Source organism: Dryobates pubescens, chromosome 3 (genome assembly GCF_014839835.1).
Source record: "Dryobates pubescens isolate bDryPub1 chromosome 3, bDryPub1.pri, whole genome shotgun sequence".
NCBI lineage: Eukaryota > Metazoa > Chordata > Aves > Piciformes > Picidae > Dryobates > Dryobates pubescens.
The window spans coordinates 27,738,135-27,756,417 of record NC_071614.1 but is presented as its reverse complement, the minus strand read 5'-3'; positions in this window follow the sequence as shown (position 1 = coordinate 27,756,417).

Genomic DNA, 18,283 nt, shown 5'->3' with positions numbered 1-18,283 from the left:
TTCCAACCTGGTTTATTCTATTCTACTCTAAGTAGGGGACCAGGACACTAACAGATGTTGTGAAATCACTGTCCTTTGAAGCCATCAAGACCAGAATGGAGAAAGACCTGATCTGACCACATAGCTGACCTTGCTTTTATCAAGAGGTTGTACTAGACGCCTCCAGAGGTCTCTTTCAACCTAAATTATTCCAGGATTCTATGAGTTGAGTTGCAACACAGAACTGTAGATTGGTCTTTCATACAATTTGAGAAGCAAAAGTGAAGATGGCATAGGTTGGTTTTAGTTATTTCTGTAGGAGAATTTTGTGTTTGATCGGCTTTAGTTCTTATTGTTATCTTCATCTTTCCACAGTATTACATTCTGCTTTATTTAATTAGCATATTTGAGTCTAAGTTACTGGTTTGGTTAATGAAAACCGTCTTGCCAATAGGCAAGTTTGAAGAAAGAAAGAAAAAAAAGATGACAAAATGCTATTTATCAAAGCACAGGTTCCCTCACAGATATTAGCAGAGCCAAACACAATGCATGAAAGTGAATTGACATAACAAGAAAGACAAACAAGGATTTCAGGAGCACAGCTGTTTTATTTCCCAGTGACAAAATATACAAAGAGAATACAGGCCCAAAATGTTTAAGGAAAGGAAAGATGTTTTAGTAGCTTGGCTTTGTCCTGCATTGGCTGTCCTGAATCAGGCTTCTTTGCAAGTGATCACAACCATAGTGAAAAAAAAAAAAAATAATTCAGGGCTTCTTTTCTTTTTCCTGAAGTGAACTGGTTGTTCATAATTTCCAATGAAAACTAATCATGGTCTCTTTTTCGTTGTTTTTCATGAGGAATAAAAATAACTCCACTTCTGGCCATTATCATTCCAGCAAAAAAAACTCAGAAACTTTTCAGGCCTGATCCTTTAGTTTGGAACTTAGTAGAAACAGAACCATGGTCTTAAACCCATGTTTTGGCCAGAGTATGTCATACAGTTGCTCACATCTTTGTTATTTCCTGTTAGTAAGATTAGTGTTTTGTATTTTCTGAAAAGAGATTGCTCTTGGTTTCTGGGGATTCTTGGGCGCAGGAGGAGGGCATTTCTATCCACCTGTCTGTCTAGAGACTACTTCCAATGAAATGTGCAGGAAAGTGCATCTTGACTTCGGTAGCTTTTAAATGGGTTTGATGTTAATTGTTTCCTGTATGCCCATACAAGGAAATTAAATACATTCAACAGTCACTCGCTGGCACTGCAGCTAACCAATACAGAAAGACCTACATCCGTTTTATTGAATCCTTGTTCTGCCAGCAGACACTGAGCAGCCACATGCAAACTGCCTGTTAACAACAGTCTTTAGCCCCAGCTCACTGCAGAACTGGAAGGCAATAGCTTGCCTGGGTCAAAATCAGCTAGATACCCTCTGAACCTGTTTGCATTGTAGGCAACAAAGTGGCAGGGCATGTTCCTTTCTGCCGTTTAATTTATTAGCGTGCATAACTTCAGGGTGCAATTCATCTACCTTAATGCAGACATCTGAAAGTTCAACATTTAAACCTCTGCTAGTTACCCTGGCTTCCTGTTATACTCAGTGGAAGCAAATCCAGGACACAATTCATCTGACCTGTCTTGTGTACTTAGCTCAAATAAGATGGATTGCAATCTGGGAATGCCCATTTTTTTCTTCTGACTATACAGTGAGTCGGAGGTCACCAGGTCAGACTTAGACTCCTAACTATTAGGCACCTGAGATAAAGTGAGACAGATACCAGCCTAATACATATTAATAAGTTTATCACCATATCTGTAGGGTTATATACACTTTTAAAGACCATGCAGATTAAATTACAGATTTTTACTCCAGAAAAACATGGTGAACTGAGAAGTTTCTTTGTCAGAAGACCTAAACTGTTGTCCACAGAATAGAACAGTGTGAAGGAGCAAAAAGTTTGTTTTTTTTTCAGGAGCAGCTGTCCAGAAATCTCTCCCAGAAGTATGATGTAATTTATCAGCATCTATGCTGCCTTCATTCTTGTTCTAAGTATGGAGTAATACCCATTTCATTCATTTTACTCTCAAGTGGGAGCAAGGCTTGAATGGCTGGGAGGATCTACCTGAAGCTGCAGGATTTAATTTCTCTTCTGTCTGGAGGTCTGGGCAGCTGCAGAGGACTACGAGGTCAGGACTCTGCCCTCCAGCAGCATAATTGAGACAGTTTGACTTAAGTTTCATTAATAACCTCTCTTCCACTCTGACCTTCAGTCATAATAAATACCTGGGAACCATAGCTGTTGATTACATTTGCAGTTGATGCCAAGTTATATCATTTCTATTACCATTAATGTAAGGAAAATATTTGTGTCTGAAAATAAGTCACTCTGTAGCCTATACCCATTTTTTGCAATGTTTAGTCCTTGTTCCCTTTATTAGCTATTTTTCTAATGATAATTAACTGAGAAAACATGACCTAAGTAAAGCTATCAAAGGATAGCAATTATGGGAACATGTGCCATATTATTTCAATTAGGTAACTGCTCATGGTGGTTTCACTTGGTAACAGCACAAAACTACTGTTCAGCCCACTATTCCCACTCTTACATTGATAAATGATCCCAAAGCTGCCTTTCTTTCGACAGGTCTGTTTTTGGACAAGGGCCAGACAAAACAAAATCACAAGATTTATAAGTACTGCAGTGGGAGGGTAAAGAGGATCTGAAGGGCATGAGCCCTCCTCTGTCTTCACAGAACAAAAGCTCAAGAAAAATAATCCTAGTGGACCAAATCCTAAAGACTCTATTCAGTCTTTAACTGGCAGTCATAGAGTTAAGCTCTTGCAACCATTAGTATGAAGATATCTGAACAAATAAACAATTAACTGTCAAATTGCCATGCCTTATGTTATGGAAGCACAAGAAAGTCCCAGTCTTGATGTGTACAGTATTTGCCCACAAAAGCTTTCTTTACATATGGATAGGCTTGTGAAAAAAGTAGGAATCAAGCATCACAGTGACTCCATGATGCAGTTCAACTCTGGATCATCGTGAAATGCAGTGGACCAGCCAGCATTGCGCATCGGCCTTATGTACAGGCAATAAACACTGAAAGAGTAAGTGATTCCCTATAGTTCCTCTTATTCCTTTCTCTCTAGGCATTGCCACAAACATCATCATACCTAGTCTGCAGAAAGATTTTTAGGCCATGGACCTTATGGAATTTGTTGATTGAAATTAAATTTGAAGATTTTATGATATTGGAGGATTCCCCAAAATCTGTTGTGGGACCTTTCGCCATCAAATATCACAATTTTGGGGGAAGATCTCTTCAGCATCAGAGTGCAATTAATAAAAAATGTATCTTCTTTGGGAAAAAAATGTATCTTCTCAAAGGGAAAATAGCAAAGACAGAAGGAAAAGATAGGAAGTTAGCACTATGGTAAGAGGTTAACAGGCATGATCTTACAATTAAAGATATTTACCAGAGAAATTTGAACCCTATTATACTCTGGCTCATGGTATATAAGGAAGAACTGTTTTACATCATCAAAGACAAAAACCAGGTCTATAGGTAAGCTTTAAGAACAATAAACATCCTGAATTCAAGAATAAGTCTGTCAAATGAAGGGATATTGATTTTGGAACAAGGAATATTATGTCAAACAACATTAGTTTAATTGATCTGAATTTAGTTTAAGTACTAAAAGCATTTATATACAAACAGCAAATGAAAATTAACTGCAGCTGAGTCCCTTGATTCTCAGATTATACAATATGCACAAGTGACTGGAAGTTCTTGTAGGAGTCCCAACAGCATGGTCTGGGTTCTATTCCTATAGCATGACTCAATAGAAAAGCAATATGCTTTCTTTCAGAAAATATGAATATTTAGAGCCATGTTTTGACTTTTAAAAATACACAAAACTTTTCCTTTCCCAAAAAGAATTTATAATAAAATGCAGAAAAGATGCTAGAACTATGACCATTGTTAACATGGCTTAGTTCAAATATTTCAGCTTCTGGAATGAGCCATCCAGGAAAAATTCATTGCTTCTGAAACAAAGCCCAATAGATTCATTCATTGCTGTTGTTGTTTTCTTTCTACTCTCCTTCAGCTAGCTACATTATTCGCTGTCTTCGATACCTCCCAAACTATATTTGTAGGCACCGATGAGCAGAACCTCAAGATTCTGACTGCTAAAAATTGGTGCCATTTTTACCCATCAGGAAAAATACCAAGTTCTTTCTCTAACTTATTTAGTTTTGTTCAAAAACTTGATTTCTTCAAAGTGGGAATATCTTTTGTTCAACTTTTTTATTCTTTCTCTCTCTCTTTTTTTTTTTTTTCTTTTATAAATTATTTGGATTTGCTAAAATAATGAGATTTTAATGAGGTCATGATAACAGTAGACTTCACAATATATGCACACAGGTAAAGAAGTCCAATTAATACCTTACACCCTCATGTATGTAACTTACTTATTAAAAGAGGACTAGTGCACTAAAATGTCTTGATTTTGTGTTTGCGAACATGTTGAGAGGCTTCAGCCACAAGAGTTCAAAGCACCTGAAGCTTTTGGACTTCTACCCATAATCATAATTTTAATTATGTGTGGAAAACAAACTTAATGGTGGAATTCATCTTTCCTAGTAAAGGTATCCAAGACTTGTCAAATGAACTGTATGTCTGATTTAGGCACAGACGACTCATTTTGAATGATTGCAATGAATGGCAGTTTACAGGGTAAATTATCAAACCTGGATCATTAATTGAGTGATTTAAACCTGAGCTTTTAGCCAAAATCTAACCTTTTAGATCTTTCTGTTTCTTTATATATCTTTTCTCATATAATTCATGTAATTTCTTATTGTTTTTCTGCCCTCTGCTTTGAAGTCAATGTCAATGACAAAGAATTGTAAGCCTAAAAATCTTCTCCAGCATTTTAATTTGTAACAATATTTATTACTCATAACACTCACTATCCATATATCACACTGACATGTTAAGTGAACATAAAAAGATTTCTTTTTTTGTTTGGTTTTTTTTTTTTACACAGCAGTGCCAAGTTTACTTACAAGTCTTATTCAGATTGTGTCAAAACACAATCTTTACATCTGCTACAGAATTTACTGGGGAAATACTTGAGCCTTCCACTTGCCAGACTCTTTCAGGATTTGTCTTAATAAATCAGGAGTTTGCAGCTTCTTATGTTTGTTTCTTGTGCACCTCAATAAAATACCAGTGAATCTTCCTGTTAGTTGCCTGGTTTGATAGGAACAGGTTCATTAGTTTCTCTAATTATTTACATCTGAAGTAGTTTTTGCTTGAAATGTGTCTTCTAATAAGCCTAGCACTTTGGTTAAAACCAACTGGATGCCCATGGTTTAGCCAAGGAAGTTTGATGTGCCATATGGACAAAACCAGGCAAGATTTGAAGGGTAAAACAAACAAACAAACAAAACCCAAGAAAGCAAGGATATACCACTGAGAAAGGTGGCTTAGGAACTTGCTGAACATTGGTGATCTGAAAGCAGAAAGAGCTTGACAAGTTCCATTTTGCACCTATAAAATTTGTGTGACCTCATACATGTGAGTTTTTCTTCTTAGTTTCAGAAACAGTGCTCAAGAATTCATAGGCTAAAGGGTCACAGGGACACATGGAAGAGCTTACTCCTGTGCTGAGCCTGTGGTGAGCTTGGCAAGATTCCTAAAATATATCAGAACTCTAGCCAATAGGGGAAGGGTTAACTGTGCACCAGCTTCAGATCAATTCTTCAACTTAATTCAGTGGAGTACCAGTTTGCAGTAGTTGTGCATCCAGTCTTTGCTGACTTGTCAGCAGAGCCATCATTATGTATAAAGGTACTCGTAAAAAGGTTAGTAGCTATCTGTGAAGTAGGGTATCTTCTTTGTGGGTTTTTTTCCCCCCTAATATTCTGTAAGAACTATGCTGAAAATTCTCTCACTGTCAACTTATGCAACCTACCTACCATTGGCTTAGCAGGAGGTGTTTCTAATTTCCTCTGTCAACTGCTCTATCCAACACTGACTGAGATTTATGTTCAAACCAAATTTATGCATTTCATGCATGGGAAAAAAGTCACTGTAGACCCTCATATTAAAAACAGCCCACTGATCTGAATCTATTTATTACAAAAATTGCCATTTAAAGGCAACTAGGCAAATAGTATCTTGTTAATACTGGTGCTCTGAAAACTATTCTATAAGAAATCCCAGCTAAAACATGGTACATTTCTTACAGTACCGTTTTCCTCTCTTGCCTTTTCTCTTTTCCCTTGTATTGAACTGAATTCTTGTGTTGAATTACATTTTAATTTTCTGTTAATCCAGAGACTATTCATTGTCACATATATATGGTAACTAACACATTACAAGGCAGAAGTCTACTGCAACAGTAGCGGTTGTATCACTGAATTTGTCATGCAGAAAGATGCCTTAGGAACGCTAATTGCCAGGCTGCAATTGTTCCTAAGTGTTTGATATATATTAAAGAGCAAAGAGCTCAGGTAGATTCTGAGATTAGGACAATAGTGACAAATTAAACACTGCTAGGGACCAGACCCAGATGACAGAACAAAATATTCTTCATTGCTAGGTCAAATTTCTACACATATTTTGTCAATCTATCCAGCATTCTCTGAAAAAACAGTTTGGGAATTCAACCATTCAGAACAATAACCATTTTGTTTTGAATGACAGATGTTTACAGCATGGACTAACTAGACTGTGCAAGTTGCCCTCCACATTGTAGAACAAATCCTAGCACTGTTAAATTACCAGTACAGGTATAACAGGGCATGATGTAACTCCAGTGTTAGAGTTAATATAATTTCAGGGAACTGAAAGCCAGGTTGCACTAGTCTTGGTACAAATTCCATGTCTGGCTTTCTCCCTGTCACCACATCATTGCTCTATGAGCAATACAGGCATTAACCGCCAGGTTACTGTTATCACAATGAAAATTAAGTTCTAGCTGATGTATTTTTTTTCCCTACAATGTTTAGGAAATAAACCTGCCAAAAGTCAGGATAGTAACTAAGCATGAATTGCCATATAAGATGCACACTCTCAGTTGTCATTTTGCTATGGAATGTTTGGCACTGTGCATTTTATTACCAGAAGCTAAGTGCTGCTTTGTAGGGCCTCCTGTAGACAGCAGTGGAGTAGAAACCACTTGGCAAGACAAATACCTTCCAGTCTCTGAAAAAAATTATTCCACAGAGGTTGACTTACTGACATTCCTTTGCCCAGGAAGAAAAGAATATCAGAGACGGGTAGGAAATGAAATTCACATAAGCACTCAGGGTACATCATGCGACATTGCATAATCATACAGAATAAGCAAGTCAAGCTTCTTAACATGTCTTTAGGAGACCTTTAAAATGGTTTAGTTGGAGTGGCTGCAACCTTAAAAAATATTTATTTAACTTAAAGATAATCAGATTAAAGAGCCACGTGAACTGAAATAATTAAGAACTAATTTTACAACCAAGCTGCCTAACCCAGTGGCCTCTTTGTTTCTTTAAGGCAACATTTTTTCCCTGCATTTTAAGTGTAAAATAGATAGGTATAGCTATTTATAAAGCAATACTGGAGGGCCAGAGAAACTTCATCAAAGCTAATAGGTGTAATAACTGCCCTTTATTCAGAAGCACATTGATGGATCCAAAGCGTGGAAACAAAAATCACCCAGGCAATGACATACTGGAAGTAAAAGAGGTTCACTTTGGATGACTAGCATGCATAAGGACAGAGATCACAACTGATTGCTGCTGTGTGTAAAACAGAAACGGTACACAAAATAAGAAGCAGAGGAACAAAGAAGCCAAAACCCCCATAGATACACAGTCCTGGGATTAAAATTAAAAGTAGGTGATGATAATCAGAGCCTCTCTTATATGTTTGCACGTACATATACTTAAGGCTAAAGCTGTCAAGAAGAATTTATGTTGAGGTTTTTCAAAATGACCTTGTCAGCTTCTTCAGTACTCATCCATAGACTTGTACAGATACCCAGGAGTCCTAGTGGGCCTTACTTTCCTTCTGTCATTTCATGAACATGAATTAAAAAAAAAAGGTTTTCTCACACTAAGTAAAAGGGAGGTTCATTTTTTTTTCCTACAAAAGTTGGGGGTTTTTTTGTATCAGAATATGAAGTTTCATTAAGGTCTGATTTTATATTTGCCCATATCTAGGTGTTCCACTTACGTTTAAAGAAAAAATTAGGCAGAAGAATTTGGAAAACAAGCAGAAGGAATGCTTTATTTTACATGATTTTTCATTTCTCAATGAATATTATATTATGCAATAAAAAGGATGAAGCAAAATACGTCTATGTTATCAAAACACAACATTTTAACTGACTCAAACCACTTTTTGTTATGGCTGCTTTCAAATGGATGGAAATAAAAGTATATTTTGGAATGGAAGAAGTTACAAAACTTAGATTTCCAAATTCCTTCTCTACTTAGAGTGATAAATGACCCGTCTTCAGTAAATAGGGACTCAATGATCTACGTGATTGCAAGATATGCAATTTGTATAGCATTCAGATTTTTCTCTCTCTCCCTTTTTCCTTTGTGCAGTGACAATAAATACCCATAATAATTGTTATTAGCCTTTTACTTTGTGAATTGTAACTAGTGACCAAAGTAGAGACTTCAATTCAGATATTTCTGTCCAGAGCAATCCTTCTGCTTAATCTTCTATCAGTATAGGTGTCTTTCATATTTCAATAGAAATATCTTTGCTCTGCAATACTCAGGTAGGGTGCAAGAGATTACAAAAACATGCCTGAGTATGGATAGTAAATAATCATTCAGTAATAGGAATAGTCTTTGGTCAACATTATGGTGCCACCATGCTCTAAGATGCCAGATGAATACCTGGCCTCAACTGCTTACAGAGAAAGTTATGCTGACCCCAAGGTCTGGAGATAGCCAAAGACTCAGATGAATTCACTTCTGGTAAAGCATTGCTCCTGTAAAAGCAAAATGAACCCCCAACCCCCCCACACTGCACACTCATATATACAATAACATCTCAAACCATATACAAAAAGATCTGATCTTTCCAACAAAGAAAGCCAGTGCAGTGCCTGGAGTTTCTCTTTTCTCCCAGGTCCTTTCCAATAATATTTGGCTCAAGTTCAGCATGTTACAGGGCTCCCAAGCCCCTTTCCCAGATATATCTGTCTTGTCTCTCTGGGTAAAAGAAACTTATTTCTGGCTCTCTGTCAAGCTCCCCACAACCTTATATTACCAAACAACAATGTTGAAGTCAGGAATGCATACTTTTACTTTGATTTCCACAGAGAATCATAATTCTTCTCTGCTTCTCTCTCCCCTCCTCCTCTCCTCTTTAGGTGACAAATGGCTCTCTAGAAGTCACCCATCTCTTCATTTTGACCTTCTGTTCACCTCCTTAATTTTTTTTCCTCTGTCCTGGCCAATTCCAATTTGGGTAATTATTCTGTCTACAGTACGTAAAATTCTCTCTTTTGTTGTAGTCAAAGATAATATCCTTCTCTTTCTATCCTTAAATGTAATGCTATGCCTTGATAAATCATTACTGTGGTTTAGCCCAAAAGGGAAAGAGTGAGTGGTGGAGGACTGATATCTTTTTATAAAGTCATTCTAGTGTTTAGGGATCCTTTGGGATGAGTAGTGTTATATTATTAGTCTTTAATCTCTAGACAATTTGCATTACAACTCTTATTCTCTCTATTGTACAGCTTTTTAAAGGGTGCCTATTTATTACTAAAAGTATGCAAACCTTTGCCCACGGAAGAATGAAAATAGCTGTAGCTTTGGAAATGTTTTAGCAAACTGAAATTCTAGCTGTTCTAAATACAGCACTGAAGAAACATGAAATCCAAACTGTGACATTTTCCTCTTTTTTTCTCCCTAAGCATGCACTTAGATCCATAGACTTCTGTTCTTATTACAAATGAAAATTTACAGGCACTAAAGATATAATGCCCCCTTTTTTCCTCCCAGCTTGCATCTTTAGAAAGGATTAATAACTTTTCTGCAAACTTCAGTCCATTTTAAATAGTATTTCTCTTATTATGCACATCAAGTCGTCAAGAAATGCCCTGGGTTGAAACACTTTGTAGATGAGTACAGCTGTTTGCTATGAAGGATTCATTGCTATTTTTGAAACAGATGCTTTGATTTGTTGGAAAGGACTAATATGTGCTGATTTTAGCCCCAATCCAGTATGACACATGAGCATGTGCTTAAATCTATCATTACTCAGAACAGTACTTGTACGTATGTTAAAAATTTAGAATGTGCTTAAGTGCTTTGCTTAATGGGGATGATCTTGAGCACATATTTAAGTGCACTGTTGAATCAAGGCCAGAATGCCCAACCTTAGTTATTGTGAAATTTGCTATCTTTTTACTACTTTAAGAAGGTCAAACAACTCAGCAAAGCTTTATTACATGTTCTTTGCAAAGGAGGCAACTGCATACTTGAAAAGAAGAAAGAGTTCATTGCATCTTGCAAGCCAAGTAGTGGGGAGGATGGGAAAGCCTGCATATAATTAGCAGGCTCCTCTGATTGGTAAGCATGTGAGATATGATTCCATCAGTGGTTGCTCTTTGATAGCTATGAACTTTTTTCAGATCTCAACTGGTTCTTTAGACAGCAAGAGCTCCTGTTTTTTGCCCTACTACACAATCTGACACAGGACAAAATTGCAGTGGTCACACAGACTGGATCTAATGTGCCCATCCAATTGCATCCTCTTCACAGACAATATATAACAAAAGAAGCAAGTACCACTCTCATTTTTTATATAAAGGTATCAGAAGTTATGTTTCCATGATGATTTGGTCAAACACTCTGCTTGTTTCTTTGACAATTTCTTACTTGGGGAAAACTGAAAGCTGCAATTTGCCATATAACTTTTTTTGTTTGTTTTTAAGATTTCTGCCATATTATTCCCCATGGAAGCCAATGGGACTCTTCTAGGAATGCCTGGATGAATGGTTTCATTAGATTCTGTAATTTGGGGTATTTTTTTCAGTCACTTAGTATGTATAATGTAAAATACGTAAGAAAAGATGGACGTTTCTAAAAAGTGTGGGAGAGGATTGACAATTTATGCTGAAATGCTCTTCAACTTCATTTACAAGCAGACCTGAACACCTGGATTATTATGAAATGAATGGCTAAAATCTAGGTGACATAATTTCTTTGGTTTTAACAGAAAAATCTGCTTTCAAAGTATATTAGCCATCAGAAAATATATTCGGGGGAAAAAAAAAAAAGAAAGAGGAATGGAAATCTGATCTGTGGCATATACTGACCCACCTATATCTTCAGATCACATCTGCTTGTTTCACCAAGATAAACTGTTTTCTGGCTTCAGCAGCAGAAAGACAATGAATCAGTGGAAGAGCAAGATGGATTCCATTCTGCTTTGTGTATCATCAAAGATGCCAGCTATATTCTCATTACTGGACTTTACTATTAATTCTCATGGTGAAAGTGTGAGGATAAAGAACAAAGCTTGTCTGTCTTGTTTCAGCTTCATTTTGCAGTGCTGGCTGTCAGAAACATCATCTGTTGAATTCCTCACTGCTATCTGTACACATTCTCAAAGAAAAATATAATTGCTATTTAACTAACGGAAAAAGTATTCTGATAACTTTCTATATTGCCTCACATTCATTGTATGTTCTATTTTGCTGTTTCTTCTACCATCCTCATATTTACTTATATTTGGTAATAATATACATCAGATTTTTAATAAAAAAAATGTTATGAAAATCAAGAGGGGGAAGAAAAATGTAACAATAAAGATCAATTATGTTTAATTGTTTGATGATGGAAATATACATTCAGAGCTCAAATTCACTACAAAGCCATACTCGAAATATTTTAAAACTATGGATCCACGAAAAAAACAAACAAACAACCCCCCAAAAAAACCCCAACCAACCAACCTAAGAAACCCCAAACAATCTTAATTCTGTAATTGCCTGGGGGCAATTTTTTTTTTTTAAAAAAAAAAAAGAAGAGGAAAAAGAAAGAAAGAAAGAAAGAAAGAAAGAAAGAGAGAGAGAAAGAAAGAGAGCGAGAAAGAAAGAGAGCGAGAAAAAGAGAAAGAAAGAAGAAAGAAAAAGAAAGAAAGAGAGAAAGAAAGAGAGAAAGAAAGAGCAAAAGAAAGAAAGAGCGAAAGCGAAAGAAAGAAAGAGTGGAAGAAAGAAAGAAAAAGAATGAAAGAAAGGAAAATAAAAACCTAGCAGTGGTACTGTTTAAAAACATCAAAGAACCACTGTCATCTTCCTCCCTACCTCTTTAAAAGAAGGGATTAGTTGAGAACAGTTCAAAGTCCAAGCCAGAGCTGTTTCAGGAACTCTAGAATTTGGAGCAGGTGTTACCACCATATGTGCAAGGAGTACATCCAGTAGCAGTGCGAGTCATCCTGGCTTAAAGGAGAATAAAATCTCACTCAGTATTCCCAGTAGATCTCCCAGACAATGAATCACAGGTTGAGGAATCAGAAGATATGGACAGGCAAAACCAGAAATATTTTATGAGGGTTACCATGAGGACAGAAGAAAGGAAATCATGCTTAAAACAATTCACTAAAACAGGTGGGGGGAAAAAAAGTCAGAAATTTCTTATTTGTTAGGGGTGGGGGAAGGATTCTTAGCTAAATTCACGAAGAGAAGATGCTTTCATGACCAAATTACAGAAGACTGACATCAGTATTGGTGCATAGGGGTCATCCACTCTAGCCATAATGCTGTAAGAAAAATAACAGCATCTTCCCAAGTGCTGCAGTTACTTAAGTGTTATTACAGATACCAATGGTTATACTTCCCTATATTCTACAGTGAACTGGGCTACTCTGATGCTTTCATGTTCTAGAAATTTTGTCTGTATGAAGTCAGTTTGGGGACTTATGTGTGGGTACTAGATGTCCACCCAGACTTTTAATACTTGCCCCTATCCTTCACTGGAGTAAGTACTTAGCTCTTTTGCACTTGGAAATGAAATTACACTATTATCTACATAATTACATCCAGTTAGCCCAAGTCCAAAGCAGAAACCATTTCAGATGCAGAAGGGGGGTTGGGCTCCAGCTAGCTTGCAATGTTATATGCAAATATCACTTAGATTTCATACAGGAGATTATTCTGTTCAGTAGTATAAACCATGAATAACAGGCCTGGAATCTGACCTTTTAAAAATATAAGCAAAGGAGTTGTTCCACTTGCTCTGCTCTGTGCAGCTTCACAGATAAAAAGCACAGTCACTGTCAATTTCTTGCCCTTTTTAATATCACAGCTATTGCTGTGATGCTTGGATAAAAAGGCAAGAAATAGCTTCAGTCTGCCCTTACCAGAAAGGCATCAAAATCATATTTCAGTGTACATAAAACATGCTCAGCAGAACTGGTTTGTACTCAGAGTAGAGCAGAAAAGGTCTATTCTACTAGATTGAGTTTTACTATGTCTGCTCAAAGGAATATAAAGTTCACTTGCAAAAAAAAGTACTGAGACATGTCTAGTTCTTTGCATGTATCTTCTCTGAAGAAGAAATTATATATTTGTGTCACAGAATTATAAAATTGTTTAGGCTGGAAAAGATGTTTAAAATCATTGACCCCAACCATTAACTACAAAGTCTGCTGCTAAATCATGTGCTTAAGTACCATGTCTACACGTCTTTTAAACCCCTCCATGGATATGATTCAACCACTTCCCTGGGCAGCCTGTTTCAGCACTCGACAACACTATCAGACAAGACATTTTTCCTAATGTCCAATCTAAACCTCCCCTAGCACAGCTTGAGGCCATTTCCTCTTGTTCTGTCACTTGCTGCTTGGGAGAACAGACCAAAAACTACCTCCTTTCAGGAGAGCAATAAGGTTTCCCCTCAGTCTTCTCAGTACAGCTGGATCAAGACACTTATGTTGTCTCTGGAATATGTTTAGGAGGAGACTTGATGGGGTGCTTGGTGCCATGGTTTAATTGATTAGATGGTGTTGGATAATGGGATGGACACGATGACCTTGAAGGTCTCTTCCAGCATGGTTTATTCTAATATGCTGTAGACTGACTTTTGCAATAGGACTGCTGCTGGATAGGCATTACTGGTGTGAGTCCAGTGAGCAGTGGCCCACAGTATCATGAGTTTTATGTTATTGTTAAGCAGACCATGCATCTACACAGTATACAGGGAAACTGTCCTGCACCCTGGGAAGAGAATAGCTGGGCAGAACTTATTTTGATTAAGTTCCATGCTAAAGTACTAAATCTCTTTCAGTCATGAGATCATACCCCGATAGCTGAGAAAAGGACTTAGTTTGTGATTTTCTCACCCAAACAAATAGAATATGGTCTTGCAGTGGGATATAGTTGACATAATTTAGATGCTGACATTGTAGGTAACTCTATGTAAGTCAGTCACCATAAACTCCCTTTGTTGCCCATGCAAATAAGTCAATAACTTTTGAATGCAATCCCTCTGACCTATTTTAAACTCCTGTGAGCTGAATCATATCCCAGAAATGCCTGTTTTTCTCATTGATGGAAAGGGAACTTAGGATGACTACTTGAGAAAGAAAAAAACCCCTCTATGTTATAGATACATCCACCAAGTGAGATGAATCCTGTGTAGGGAGTCTAATACATCACAGAGCAGGGAAGCAAGACTGAAGCCAAATCTCTATTTTTTTAGCCTATTTTTTTTTCCACCCTGATCCACTGAGAAATTCCGTGGTCTATTTAGCATAAAGCAAGTGAATACTGTACAGCTGCTCTACAAGAGTGATGGGACTGGCTACAGGAAAAATGAGGTCCAGAAAAGATTACTCATATCTCAGGTTTAGACAAAACCTTTCCACTTAGCTTGCCTTGTCAGGCTCTCCTAATTCAGATCTGCATTGTGCCTTGCCTTTTTATCTGTCCAAAGATATGTTCAGAATTAAGTTATACAAGTTTTGTGATGAAACCTGAAACCGTGTTTTCTTCTTGTGACTGAACAGTACTGGAATTTGTTTGTGATTTCCACCAAAACCGATGGACATAGCCAACTAGAAAGTGAGAATCTGGGCCTACTGCTTTCAAAATTGCAGAAACCCTTATGTTTCATGAATGATGGAATGATACAATTTCGTTCTAATGAAATAGTGTGGTCTTTTTTATGTAATGGGGAGAAATAGCATTGTAGCTTAACTGTTGAATAGAAGTTTTCACTTAACTTACAGTACATTTTACTATCATCAAAAAAGCATTTGGGAATAATAGTTTCCAATGAGTCTCCGCTGAAATTTTGGATAATAAAGTTTTATATCTTAATATTTATGATTCTAATAAACTACCACAATATTAAAATGAAAGATACAAACTCTCAGGTCAAAAAGGAAAATTTGTTGTAAAGCAAAACAATTTTAAATAATCAACCACCATTGAAATCTAAGATCACTTCCTATAATTTAATAAGTAATCCCCTTGGTGATATATCCCGGATATTAAACTGCTTTAACTCACTTGCACCAGCTGTTTCAAATTGGTACATAACATTCTGCCCAATGGTCATACAAAAATAAGCATGAAATGACACAGTAACCATTCAAGGTCTCTTTTTCACCTTCATTGTCTACCACAGAGCCATCAAAACTCAGCTAATCAGGCCTCAGTTAATTAATTAATTACTCTTAATAGCAATGAAGGACATGTATAAATACAATGCCTTTTTTTTTTTTCAGTAGCTCCTATGCAGCACTGCCAGATAGGATGGCAGTTGACTAGATGTAAGTGGTTCATTGGGTAACATATCTCATAGCTCCCAGTCCAGATAATATGCACCACAGCAGGAGTGTTTTGGCTTTTTTTTTTTTCTTAACAAAAAGCATCCAGCTGCATATTCTCAGTGTTTCTATAATAAAATCAGTATAGCTTCTACTTATAAAACATAAAGGATACTGTCTGACTCTGAGATGAGAAACACTTTCAGAAAGCTCTGATCTGTGCAAACAAAAATATTCTATATGTATAACTTTCATTACATTTCAAAGATGCTTGTTAGACAATTATCATTAAATATAAAAAATTATCCAATTCTTGTTCTATATGAATGTTCACCAAATTCAAATTTTTCAGTGCTGTGTGTGGTTGTTCTGTTTTCAGAAACTGCTTTTTAATGCTCACTTTAGAATGGTGGGGGGTGGAGGAAACCAACACATAGTATCATAGTATCAGTCAGGGTTGGAAGGGACCACAAGGATCATCTAGTTCCAAGCCCCCCTGCCATGGGCAGGCACACCCCATACTAGATCAGGCTGGCCAGAGCCTCATCTAGCCTGGTCTTAAACACCTCCAAGGATGGGGATGTGCCATATTTATCCTTGCTGTCAAAGATATTCAGTGGCTAGGGTGTATTTTACCTGTGGATGAGGAAGTTTGCAGCCCACTGCACATGAACTTATGAAACTTATAATTTCTTGGAAAATAGAAAAATATTATTCTGAGGTCTGGTACAAGACCTTGGTCAAGCACAAGGTTTTGAAGTGAATGGCAATACAAGCAGTAGTCACCAGAACAAAGACAGACTAGTTACTCATGCTATCTGCTTCCCAGAGTAGGTGCTAATGCTCTTGAAGGAGTCTCTGCTTCTCTGGTCAAGAAACTGCATATTGTGTTAGTCATGCAATAGGATGGGCTGCAGCCACTACAATATGGAGCCACGTCCCACAGGATTTGGTGCACTTGAGAGCTACATTGCCTTGTGTTCTGCAAAAATGACAGCTTTATTTACACAGTTGTTCAATTATACCTTACTGAAGGGAACAGAGAAAGATTGCTTAACATGCATCTCATTTGATTATTTGTTTTTCTTTATTGGATAAAAGTAATAGGAAATAACTAATGTAAGTGGCAGCACTGAGTTGAGGAATGGATGATAGCAAACAGGGACAGTTCTGTCTGAAATTAGTAAATGGTAGAGTCTCTACTTGCCTAGTAAATTCTTCCTCAAACAAGTGCCCTCTGTGGGTGGGGAAAAATGACCAAGAATATTTCCATTTGCAAAGGAATTGTGGTAAAACTTCAAATCAATAGATCTAATAAACAGCAATCCAAGCAAGTGCTTAGCCCCATTGCAAACAAATGTAGATTGCCTTAGTTTGGAAGCTGATTCAGGAAAGCCAGTTATGGAAATATAAGATGCAAGTCTACCCCAAAAGTTTGTGACTGACAGTAATGGAAATTGATGTTTACTCTCAAATTAAAGATGTTGTGTTGGGGGAAATATAATAATCTTATAAGATGGACCCCTTGGTTATTTATTGACAAACACTAAGTGGTGCGAAATATTCTGCAGAGGTTGGGAAAGTGCTGTATAGCACTGTCAATGCTCCTAAAAGTTTGTAGCAGCTCATTAGAGTACAGCTTGTGAACTGATCACAAAGTAGTAACGTCTGTTTGCCACTTGCTGAGGGATGCCAAATACCTTCTGAATGTTGCACTCAATATAACAGGCTGTGGGCTAAACAGCCCTGCCCAATCAGATTAGTGGATTAGCAACTACATCTCTTCCAACTATCATAATTGTGATTTTCCTCTTTCATTATAGTTGATTAAGTGAGGGTAAGACCTGGAGCAGATGGAAAACCCACCAGTTTAAAAAGTGTTATCTTCATATCAGATCCTCATCTGACAGAGATTGGCAATATCCCAGTGATGATTACAAAGCTGGACCTCTTTACTCCAGGCCCTAAAGCAGCTGCATTTCTCCATTTCTTTAATTTAGACAATATGATAAAAAGCTCTAAAGATGGCAGTTAGTATTTCCTCTATTTTGTAAAGCACTGAACACTCTGAGGAGCTCAACAACAAGTCACAAACTTTATTTCAATGTATTTAAAGATATTTGAATACACTGTTCACAGCTATGTAGGAAAACACACACACATGCATATACAAACAGCTTTTGAAAGAAATGGAGGCAACTGAAGGTTTACATTTCTCTGGGTCATCTCAGCTACATTATTTACACACAAAAATCTGCTACAGGGAACCATAAAACACATAAAAGTGCTGTGACTTTCTTGTGCCACTCCCTTCTAAGATCTACAACAGATTTTGCAGTTTGTTTTCTCTTCCTGGTCAGTATTTTCCAGATTTCATAATAAAACAGAGTACAGGAAAACTGAAACTTCTCAGGAAAAATGGTGGTAACTGATTCTTCTCTGCTGAGTTTTTTGCATGTTTTTTTCATAACCTTTCAGCCCTTTCTTTTCTTGCTCTGCAAGGGACT